Here is a 12282-nt window from a genome sequence, read left to right on the forward strand (position 1 = left end):
TCCAAAACGGAGTCCAATGCTGCTATCACAACACCTTCCTGTAAAATGCTCTCCTCCTCCTCGGTACCAACCATGGGAGAAAAACTGCGAGATAAAGCATCAGCTTTTACATTCTTGGTACCCGAGATGTAAGTAACAGAAAAATTAAACCGCAAAAAAAAAAGTGCCCACCTAGCTTGACGGGCATTCAAGCGCTTGGCAGCATCAAGATAGATCAGATTCTTATGATCAGTAAAAACCTGAATGGGAAATTTAGCACCTTCCAAGAGATGACGCCAATGTTCAAATGCGAGTTTAATCGCCAGCAATTCCCGATTACCGACATCGTAATTAAGTTCGGTCTCAGAAAATTTTTTTGAAAAAAAAGCACAGGGATGTACTCCATCCTTGTTTTCCTGAACAAAACAGCACGACCCCCACCGAAGAAGCATCAACCTCGACCAAAAAAGGCTTGGTCTCATCAGGCTGCATAAGGATGGGGGCAGAACTGAACCTCTCCTTGAGATACACAAAAGCTTCAATGGCCTCAGTAGTCCACTGAACCGTATTCGCACCTTTCCTGGTAAGATCAGTCAGCGGCTTAACAATTATAGAAAAATTCTTAATGAATTTTCTGTAATAATTGGCAAAACCCAAAAATCTCTGTATTGGTTTCAAACCAATAGGCCTAGGCCATTCCTGCACCGCCTGAACCTTCACCGGGTCCATCTCAATGCCCTCGCTGGAGATAATGTAGCCCAAAAAACTAATTCTCTGCACAGCGAACTCACATTTCTCCATCTTAGCAAAAAGTGAATTGTCGCTTAACAACTGCTATACCTCACGTACACTCTGCCAATGAGACTCCAGATCCGGCGCAAAAATCAAAATGTCATCCAAATACACCTCCACATTCTTACCTATCAACGGCCTTAGGATGTCATTAATAAGGTTCTGAAATAACGCTGGTGCGTTGGTAAGACCAAAGGGCATAACCAGATTCTCAAAATGACCCACTGGAGTGTTAAAAGCAGTTTTCCACTCATCACCTTCCTTCATACGTAACAAATTGTATGCCCCCCGGAGATCAATCTTAGAGAACCACTTGGCCCCCACTAACTGGTTGAACAAGTCAGGAATTAATGGCAGTGGTTAGGAATTGCGTACTGTAATTTTATTAATTTTGCGAAAGTCCAGACATGGACGTAAACCGCCGTCCTTTTTTTTTACAGGTGACTTAGAAGGTCTAATGTGACCGGCGGCCAAGCTTGTCTGTATGTATTCCTCCAAGGCCTTTCTCTCAGGGATAGTAAGATTAAATAAGCGACTCGTGGGAAGAGTTGCTCCAGGGACAAACTCAATAGTACAATCATAGTCCCTATGAGGAGGCAAAACTTGCGACTCCTCCTCAGAAAAAACTTCCAAAAATCCTGAATAGGTACAGGTAATTCCCCTCTTTCCACAGCAGCAATGCGACCGTTACAACATCTATCATAACACTTAGGACTCCAAGACTTAATTTCATTGGTAGACCAGTCCAGTACAGGATTGTGCAATTTTAACCAAGGTAACCCCAAAACCACTGGAGCAGGCAAATTATTTAATACCGCCAAATCCAAATTCTCTTGGTGAATACCATTAATGGTGAGGGGAAATTCAAAAACCTTGTGACTAATACCTTTCAAGGGAGAGCCATCAACAGCAACCACAGAAATAGGAGATGACAAAAGTTTGGATTCTAATTTAAATTTTTCCAAAAAACCCTCATCAATCACATTGAGTGTAGAACCACAATCCACAAATACCCGAAATTCTATCAACTCCTCTTGGAATGAGGTGCTTCCAGAAAGAAATACTCCTTTTGAGTTTAAACACGCTATGCGGGCGTAACTGACCTCTTTTTTTTTTTCTTTGTTCAAACGAAGCACAAAATTCTTAATAAAGTGGTCAGATTTACCGCAATAAAAACACAATCCTTTAGCAAACCTGCGGTCCTTTTCCTGAGAGTGGGGTGACATCGCCCCAATCTCCATCGGTTCTCCACCCTCTGAACAGACCCTCTGAAAACTAGGAGCTGCCATAGCAGTCAATTTCTCTTCATTACTCCTAGCACGCAGTCTCCTGTCCACACGTGTGGCTAATTGCATTGCCTCCTGCAAGGTTCCAGGTTTTGGGAAGGCAATCAGCAGATCCTTAACCCTTTCACCTAGACCATCAAGAAACAAACATTACAATGCTGAGTCATTCCATTCCACTTCAGCCGACCATCTTCTGAAGTATGTACAATAATTTTCCACATCACCTGATCCCTGCTTCAAACGTCTTAATTCAGTTTCAGCAGATGAGACTCGATCAGGATCACCTTACAACAACCCCATAGCAGAAAAAAAATCTTCCACAGATCTAAAACATGGATCATTAGGTTGTAGAGAAAAGGCCCATCCCTGTGGTTCTTTGCGCAAAAGTGACATTATAAACCCAATGCGCTGTGATTCATTCCCCGAGGATCTTGGTCTTAAATGAAAATATAATAAACAAGCGTTTTTAAAGGAAAAAAAATCTTGCAGTTTACCATAAAAAAAATCTGGAAGTCCTACCTTCGGTTCGACAAAATGCGCTCCAGGACAGCTACTCAAGTGTTGCTGGAGCTCAGCCACCTCCAAAGACAGTCCCTGCAGGCGTTGAGCCAACTCCTGAACCGACACCATGCTGAAATCAGGATTTCTTTCCTTAGAGTGTTTTATTTTTGGGCTGGACTTACTGTCATGAACTGCTACAAACACTAAGGAAAGATAGGAAAACTGTCCCTACAATAGGGCTAAGCTGATTCCCTACGATGCAATGGGGGACCTGTTCCTTGTGAACAGACCCACCTAAGTCCTCGGCTAGTCAGAACGCAGACCTATAGATATAAGGGAGTGGCCCCTGCAAGAACTAAGGACTGGGATATAGTTGGACACCTCCTAGCAGAAATTGCAGCAGAGCAAAGACAAACAAACAAACAGAAGTACTAGTGGTCAAAAGACCAAGCAAACTACAGAGTAAGGTACAAAGCACCTGGCTAGCTTAAGAGTAAAAGTAACACTTAAGTCCAGCAAGGCTAGGAGGGCGGAGCTGGTTTAAATAGGCAAAAAGTCATGTGACTAGCAAAATAGAAAAAACACTAACAGGAGGGTTCTAACAGTTACCATATCATCCACCACCTCGTCTTCCACTTCCGCACCCTGGTCCTCCTCCTGACTTTCTATCAATTGTGTCTCATCATCATCCACCTCTTGTGACACTTTCCCACCGTCGCCTTCATATGACCGTGGCTGCTCAAATATTTGGGCATCGCTACATGCGATCTCCTCTTGCCCTGCTTCAAGTGGACCGGGCGAGAGGCCCGAATCTATAAATGAAAAAGTGAACAGCTCTTCGGAGTGTCCAAGTTTATGATCAGTTGTCTCTGGGCACTCTTCGTGATGGGAGGTAGGAGGATCAGGGTGAGGAATATGCAGTCCAGACTCACGGCTACTTAGACTTGACCGTGTGGAAGACAGGGTGGTGGTGGTGGTTAAGTGACTGGAAGTGTGACGCCCAGCTGCACTTGGTATCACAGATCCTAGAAGAGTGCATTGATGGATTCCTCCACAAGAGGCCCCCATAAACATTCACACATCTCCACCTTCCACCTCAGACCAGCAGAGGGAGCCCGTTAGGGAGATAAATAGGGTGGGTGGAGCCAGGCAGTTCAGTTCCTGCAGTAGAGAAGCCTGAGAGAGGTCAGTCTGCAGTGGAGCTCAGTGATTCAGCAGTTCCTCTGAAGAGTTCAGCAAGTACAGGTCTGAATGCAGAGTTGAGCTCTGTTGAGTTGTAGCTCAGAATAGTGAGCTTTAGGTGTGCCGGCGCCATAAGATCGGTGAAGCGTGGCAAGCTGCCGTTAGTGTGTATAGCCTAGTGAGGGCCCGAGTAGGCCTAAGGCGAGTGGAGAAGTTAGTACATAGGGGACAGAGGAGCTTAACTGGCTCTTCCCGAAGCAGTTACCGGACACTGGGTCCGAGCTTACCGGGATCTCTATGACCCAGTAAGGCATAACCGGAATCCCTGGAGAACTACAGGTCCCAGGATCGCTAAAGTGCTGATACGTAACAGAGCTGGGAAACACATAGGCCCCGCAAGCTGAGGAGCGTGTATTCCAAGAAAAGGCCCTACCACAAGGTCAGACAGCGAAGGACAGAGACAAAGTCAGGCCTAGCTCCAGGCAGGTCAGAAACTTACTATGCAGAGGCAAGAAACAGGAGGCCCTACACCCGCTCATTGGGGAGAATCCTGATATGCACCCTTCACCCTACAGTGCTCCAGGACGTGCCTGAATTTCCATTAGCAAAAGGTACTGAAGTGACTATCGTGTCTGTCCCTGTTCTTGCTCTGACCCGGCTGGGTCCCCTCTGTTCTGCATTCCCCTGTCTGTACACTGCCCTGAGGCCTAGCTCCACCTGTGGGGAGCGGTACCATCTAAGCTGCCTCATCACCGGCCTCAGTGGACTGCCGCAGCGCTGGTGAACCTCACCAGAAACCACAGGTGGCGTCACGAACTTTAATAAAACTAATAAACAAACCAATCCCTTTTTAAAAGCTGACCAGAGTTCGGGCCCGGGAGCCGACCACCGCGACATCCCCAAGGTCAAGCAAAAGGCCCGGGTACCGAGTCATCCCCATCACCCTGGGCGAGTCAGAAGCATTATCTGCTATCCAACCAATAACCTTTTCACACTGCTCTGTGTTCAATAGTGGTGTTCTGCGGTCCCCTATTAATTGGGACAGGAAGGTCGAGCAAGAAGATGTGGGGGTTTGTAGTGGCTCAATTTCAGCTTGCCCACGGCCTTGGCCTCTGCATGCACCATCACGTCCAGTTTCCCATCCCTTGCCACGTGCCTTGCCTATTATAAATAGAGGATAATATCTTCCACGCTCACTACAAGTGGCTGAATTTGGAGCGAACTTATATGTGATGTGACGGACAAACCACAGTTTTAAATAGTTGGCCTGTAGGTAACTATTTTAACAGCAAACTGGTGTCAATAGCTTCACTGACACACTCTAACAAAATTTAAATGGAGGCCAGAAATGGCAATATTTTCAGTGCAATTATATGTTATCCATGTGACAGACAAAGCACAGTTTTAAATAGCTAGATTTTTAGCGCTGTAATATGGAAAGGACCTGGCTGTATTCTGCAATGCCAATAAGCAAATGGCGCAGATAAACGGTGTAATTCTGGATTGCTTTTTAAGCAAATAATCAGGATTAAGATAAAAGAAAAATTATTCATGGCCCCTGATACCTGGGCCTATTTCTACAAATATCTGTAAAAGCACCAGCAGACCGAACTGGAACTCTTTTTTATTATAAAAAGTGCAAAACACAGATACAAAACACAAATACAAACATTATGCAAGAAAAAAAAACAGCAAGACATAGCCCAAGTCCGAAATTTCCAGAGTCCAACAAAATAATACATGACACAAATGTCCTCGCTCTGCAGGAGACCCCCCAGCAAGGGAAGACCTTAACGTACCTCTTTACGATACCTCGCCCGAAGGCGCACTAAGCCCCCAACATCCGCCCACATTCATACTCGCACTTTCCCACCTAACCCCCTAAAAAAAAAAAGAAAACTAAAAACTGGCCCATCGCCCAAAATAAGAGATAGGCCACCTGGCCAAAACTCTTTCCCCCCCACACACAACCAACGCCCAAGGTCCCACAAAAGTCTGTGGCCTTTAACAAAACAAGGTCCCAAGAAAGTTTGTGGCCATTTATCACTCACAAAAGGTCCTTTTTCACCTTTTTTCCCGCATCCCGCAGGACGTCCATTCTATCAAAACCCCTACCCCCTCCCCACCTGAAACCTCCCACCCAACCTAAACTAAACCCCCCCACGCACAATACACATACATATACATACAGTAAACAATAACACAGCATAACAATATAACCTGACGACATAACTAACCTTAAACATGACAACATAACAACTAACCATAAAAAAACAACCATGAACCAAAAATCAGACCCAAGTTCAGTGCTTGTGACACGCCCCCCTGGCCCGTGTGTAAGGGGAATACCCGGAGCTGGGTCTCTGTGTAATGCTGGGGGTTTGTAGCCTCCGTGGTGGCGACCCGGTCCCGTGGCTCAGGGTGGTCAAACCAGTGGCGGATCAGTTTACTTGGTTTGTAATGATGAAATGTCCGACTACGCCACCCGTGGATTGCGGTCACTGAGAACCGCCGCTGCGGGGCAGACCGCTGAGGCTGATGTTGTGTGCGCATCAGAGGGTAGTATAACTCCCCACGGTAGGAGTATAGCTTCAGGGCAGCGTGTGTAGATGGTGAGGGTTGTGGTGCATGGGTGCAGCAGAAATGACACAGAGTCCGTGCAGTGCAGTTCAGGGTCTTTACTGTTGGTAATGAAGAAGGCACTGCCGGGAGTACTGGCTCACATTAGAAGCCTGGTCAGTCTGTGAGCGAACAAGCATCCCCCTGGCCAGGTGGATGCGTAGGCCTTCCCGTCTGACTGCACTCTTCCTGGCTACCTTGCTGTAGTCGTGTATTAGCCCACGTCCCTGAGTGTAATGTGTGGTGCTCAGCCGTATGGCTGGTGACATCGGGCCTTTGGTACCTTCCACTCCTCGATGGCGGTGCTGGTCCCTTGCGTGTGACTGAGCCTTTCTATGGCCAGAGGACCTGAAATCCCCTGCCAGGTGGTTTCTGCTGCTGGATGTGAATATCCCCACAGCCTTGGACTCCGGTGTCCGGTTCTCTGCATCTTCGTCCAGGACGAGCTATCTGCTCCAGTCCCTGGCCTTCAGCTCCTGGCTCCTACAGAGCTCCTTGCTGCTGCTCTGTCCCTTCCTCTGGAACTAGACTCGACTCCCTAACCCCGCCCCAGATCCAGTTTATAAAGGGCAGGTTCCTCCCCTCCCTGGACTGGGGCAGGAGGTGTGGCATGTAATAATGCTCCTGACCAGGAAAACCCATGCTCGCTCTCAGACATGGTATTTCTACCACTGTGGCAACCAGACCCCTGGGGTGAAACACTTGCAAGCCCTATATTCCGGTTTCCGATACTAAAAAACAAAAACTTACAAGTGAGGGGAGCAGCCCACCACCAGGAGACTGGAGACTACAGAGGCTCTCACCTTAAACTATCACACAACTCCAAGTCCCTCCCTAATAAAGAACAAGAAAAACCTGTCCCTACTGCCCTAGCAATCTTTCCCCATCTGTCCCTGCCTGTCCCTCACTGACCCTCACTACCAACCTAATACTAACTACCTATCCCTAAAGACTGTCCCTATCTGTCCCTCCCTGACCCTACACAACTATCTGACCCTACAAATAAATATAAAAGACTAAGCTCACCCTATCACACACAGAACCTAACTCTCCATAGGGCACATTAAATGAGAACCCCCTCTATAGAAGGGAAGCCCTCCCTGCACCCAGCCTCTCATACTCCAGCGAGCGCACTTTTGCCAGGTCACCAAGGATGTTCCTAATCACCTCTTCCCGGGGGAGGGCTTTCTGCTCAGTGGACACTAAACATCGTGCGTTCCATGTGTAGAACCTAGTCACTAAGCTAACTAAGAAAACCATGCCCCGATCTCGACCACCAAGGGTCCTGAATGCTCCATAGGCCCACTCCGCATAGGAAAGGCCTGCCAGCCTAGGCCATCCAATGGAAGCACCCACCCTACTGTAGACCTCTGTATTGAAAGGACACCGAAGCAGGAAGTGCTCCATGCTTTAAAGCATGCCGACAAGCTCCTTGCGTGGACAATCCCGGTCATCAGAGTTCCTGTACTTCAGGTTGTCCCTCACATACAGTCTCCCATGGAAGCACCGCCAAGACAAGTCCCAAAACTTCAAGGGGATCCGCTTAGAATTTAATAACCCAAGCCCCACCTGCAGATCCCGGCTTGGGCAATCATTGAGCGCCAGGGGCTCCTGAAAGTGGGTCAACAGGACCCTATTGTCAAGTAACCTCCTTGACATGGTCCTCATCTCCCACACTCCCAGACCCCACCGGCAGATCACCTTCAGAACCGGGGAAGCATAAGCTGGAAGATGCCCATGAGGCGTTCGAAGGTCCTTCACCTGCCCTCCTGTCTCCCATTCCTGAAAGAAACGCCGAAACTATCCCCTACAGGAGAAAACCCACGAAGGAGCCCTCTCTAACCAGAGGTTGGTGATGTTTGCCTTAAGAGAGGCATTTACTAGAAACACCACTGGGATGACCATACCCAACCCTCCTAGTCTCCTCTTTCGGTATGTGACCTCCCTCTTGATTAGGTTCAGCCTATTCCCCCACAATATTTGGAAGAACAGACTGTAGAACCGTGTACAAAGAGGCTCTGGCAAGATGCAGACGCTGCCACAGTATATTAATAAAGGGAGCAAATACCCTTTAGCTAGGCTAACCCTTTCCCTCAGGGTCAAGGACCAACCCTTCCACTGATCCACTTTCTGGGCGGCGATCTTAAGTCTGCCCTCCCAGTTTAGCTGGGGATAGTCCCCCGGGCCGAAACTGATGCCTAATATTTGTGCTGTGGCCTGAGGCCCTGGAAGGGTGTCCGGGAGATCAAAACTTGGATCTCCCCCTCCCAGCCAGAGACTCTCACACTTATCCCGGTTGATCATGGACCCGGATGCCACCGAGTAGCGCTCAACCTCAGACATGACCTAATCTGCTTCCCCTCTCGAGGATACAAAAAGGGAGATGTCATCGGCGGACGCCACTACCCTCAAGGTGGCCTCTGGCTCCGTCCGGTCCATCCCGACTCCCACCAACGGTCCACGCTCCAACCTCGTTAGAAGGGGGTCAATCGTGAACACGTATAACAGTGGGCTCAGAGGACAGCCCTTGCGGACACCAGACTCCACCTCAAAAGGGTGTCCGACCCAACCGTTCACGAGCGGAAAAGTCTCTGCCCCATTGTATAAAACTCTCAACCAATCAACAAACCTCCCGGGCAGACTGTACCTCAGAAGGATGGACAAGAGATACTCATGGTTAACCCAGTCAAAGGCTTTCACCTGGTCTAATGACAGCAGGTACCCCTTCCAGTGACCTACCCTGCTCTGCTCCACTGCCTCTCGGACACAAAGCACAGCATTAAATGTACTGTGGCTTGGAACAGATCAGTGCTGGGCCCCCGAAAGGAGCCGGGGTGCAAATTTCACCAACCGATTAAAAAGCACCTTTGCCAGAACCTTTCGGTCCATATTGAGAAGCGCTATGGGACGTCAATTCTCAATACGGGACGAGTCTTTACCCTTTGACAGAATATTCAAGGCTGACTTCCTCATTGAACTGGGCAGAGTGTCCGAGGAGAGACACTCATTAAACACCTCAGTCAAGAGGGGGACCAAAGAGTCCCTAAAAGTCTTGTAAAATTCGGATGTTAAGCCATCCGGACCTGGTGATTTTTTGGGCAATCTTCTTCCCTGATTGCTTCTGTCAAAACATGAAGAGAGGGGTCATCCCCTGGCTCAGGGATGGTCTCAGCCAGGAAAGCCGACATCTCATCCCGATCAGGTTCCCTCCTCCCCAAGAGGTGCGAGTAGAAGGATCTGACCACCTCCAGGATCCCTGATTTCTGTTCAGGGACCCCGTACTGTCAATCAGTCCTGTCACCTCCTTACAATTCACTGATATCCTGCAGTTCCTGTAAGGGTCGGGCGAGCGGTACCTCCTGAAATCCCTCTCAAAAACCAAGGATGTGTGCCTATCATACTGGCACCCCTTGAGCAAGGTCTTCACCCTGGAGATTTCCTCACGGTTCCCTCCAGTCGAGACCAGCTGCTCGAGTTTCCTCCCCAGATCCCGATACAGGCGGTACCTGTTCAGGCCCCTGAGGCTCGAGAGCTGACGGAAGAACCTGGCGACCCTTCTTTTGAAGATCTCCCACCACTCAGACTTATTGCTACAGAGACCCAAGAGAGGTACCTGGCTCTGAAGAAATTCCTCAAGGGATTGTCTTACATTCGCTTCTTCTAACAGGGACGAAATCAGCTTCCATAGGCCTCTCCCCATCCGAGGGGTCTCTGTAACATTCATGGAAATGAAAATGAAACAGTGGTCGGAGAATTCCACCGCAACAGCGGACACTGCAGAAGAGAAGGCTTCCTCCTTTAAAAAAAAGACTATCTATCCTAGACCTACTGCTACCCCTATGAAAGGTGAAACCCCCGTGACCTGGGGTGTGCTGGATGTGAACATCCACCAGGCGAGCCTCACTCGCTATGCTATTAAGAGAATTACTATCATAAGTCAGCCGGTCTCCAGGGCCTCCCCTATCACGGGATCTAGTTATAGTGTTAAAATCCCCACCGAAGACCACCTGCTGGCTTGTAAAAAGAAAGGGCTTGACCTTCAGGAAGAGACATTTACGGTCCAACTTAGACTGCGGGTCATAGATATTAATGAGCCGGAGATCTTGTCCCCTCATGAAGACGTCAAGAACCAAGCATCTCCCCATTACTACCTCAATCACCCGTCTGCATTCCACAGAAGCGGCCTTAAAATGGACCGCTACCCCGCTATACTCCTCGGCCGCAAGAGACCTGTATGAGGGCCCATACCTCCACTCCCTCTTTGCTTTGTAAATGGCCCCCATGTCCGTTAGTCTGGTCTCCTGCAAAAATAAAATGTCAGCCTCAACTCGGGTGAAAAAATCAAAGGCTGTAAATCTGGCTGCATCTGACTTTATGCTGTCGACATTAATCGACTCCAGAGTCAACGGGGTAGGTTCCGCCATCATGGGTGAATGAGTTAGATGGCCTTCTTTTTCACTGTACCCCCAAATTTCCTCTCGCCCTCTGAGGAGGAGCCCGTCTCGCCCTCTGAGGAGGAGCCCAACTCACCCCTCCTCTTTAGCGACACTGAGGTGTCCATGCCCAACCCTCCAGCATTGGACACCTCCTTCCCAGGACAAGATTCCTCAACTCTGGTCCCTGGGACAGTCTCACCCTCAGGGGAATGTGAGTCCCCCGGAGGACCGACCCCGTCACTCCCTGAAGGCACCCCAGATGTTACCACCGGCTCCTCACCCCCGACCTCCGACACAGCAGAGTCATCATGGGCTTGGAACCGGTTGGAGAGGGGGATCAGAGGGGAGCTGGTAAGCCCTTCCTTAGGCACCTCAGCGGCCGGGGGCGGGGGCTTTAGATTTTTTTGCCCTTTTCCTGTTCTTTTTCTGATTCTTACCGGTACTTTTGTCACACAATTTTTTTGGCTGCTCCACCACCTCCTCATCCAGACTTTCATACTGGGAGGAGTTATCGGAAGCAGCCGCCTCCTCCCTCTCCATCCTCCTGATCTCCTCGCTCACCACTTTCTCCCCCAGGGCCTCAGAGGCTCCGGCTGCAGCCTCCGGGGAGCGGACAGTAATCTCCCCAGTCGCCTTAGGTTCATCCTGCCCCCTGTCCCCTCGGCGCCTCACCTGTTGCCACTGGTGGGCAGGTGTACTCGCCTTTCCTCACTGACCCCTCAGCTCCCCTCCCTCCCCCATCTCCAGTTCTAGCAGAGGATGCACCGCTGGGGACCACCCCACGGCTCTCCCCCGCCTGGCCAGAGATGGTGTTGAAAAGGAGCGGGGACAGCGGCTATACGGGTGACCTAGATCACCACACTGGTGACACCTAATGTCACCACAGGCCGCTGCCAGATGACCTACCTCATCTCACAAGGCACATTTCTGTACCTTGCAGCCCGCGCTGAAGTGGCGGGGGTCACCGCACCTGTGGCAGGCCTTCGGTTGCCCATGGTAGAAGATCAGGATCCTGTCCCTCCCCAGAAAAGCTGAGGAAGGGATGTGGGTGACAGTACCACCTGAAACCTTCAACTTCATCATGAAGGTCCAGCCCCCTGACCAAATGCCAAACTCGTCCCTGTTCTTTTTTGGGACCTCCATGACTTCCCCATAGCGAGAAAGCCACATCATTATATCAATCCCAGAGAGTGACTCGTTATTTGTCAGAACGGGCACCCTCTTAACGCCATTTGGCGAGACACCGCCTGCACGGCAAAGTCTCGCCAGCCAGGCTCCCCCTTCACCAGTTCAAAATTCGACCAGAAGAGCTCTAAGCCCTCCGGCTGAACAAAACTGATGTCGAAGAAGGAGGTACCAAAAGGATGGATCAGGGAAAAGATGTCTGTCGCCCCCGAAGTCCATCTTCAGGAGGAGCTCCACGACCCTCACTGTTGGCGGGCACGCTTCACTGCCCCTCCACCGAAGACGGACCACATTCCTCCTGG

The sequence above is a fragment of the Phyllobates terribilis genome, unplaced genomic scaffold (genome assembly GCF_046119375.1).
Source record: "Phyllobates terribilis strain yellow unplaced genomic scaffold, ASM4611937v1 Scaffold_1__5_contigs__length_1240528914, whole genome shotgun sequence".
Classification (NCBI taxonomy): domain Eukaryota; kingdom Metazoa; phylum Chordata; class Amphibia; order Anura; family Dendrobatidae; genus Phyllobates; species Phyllobates terribilis.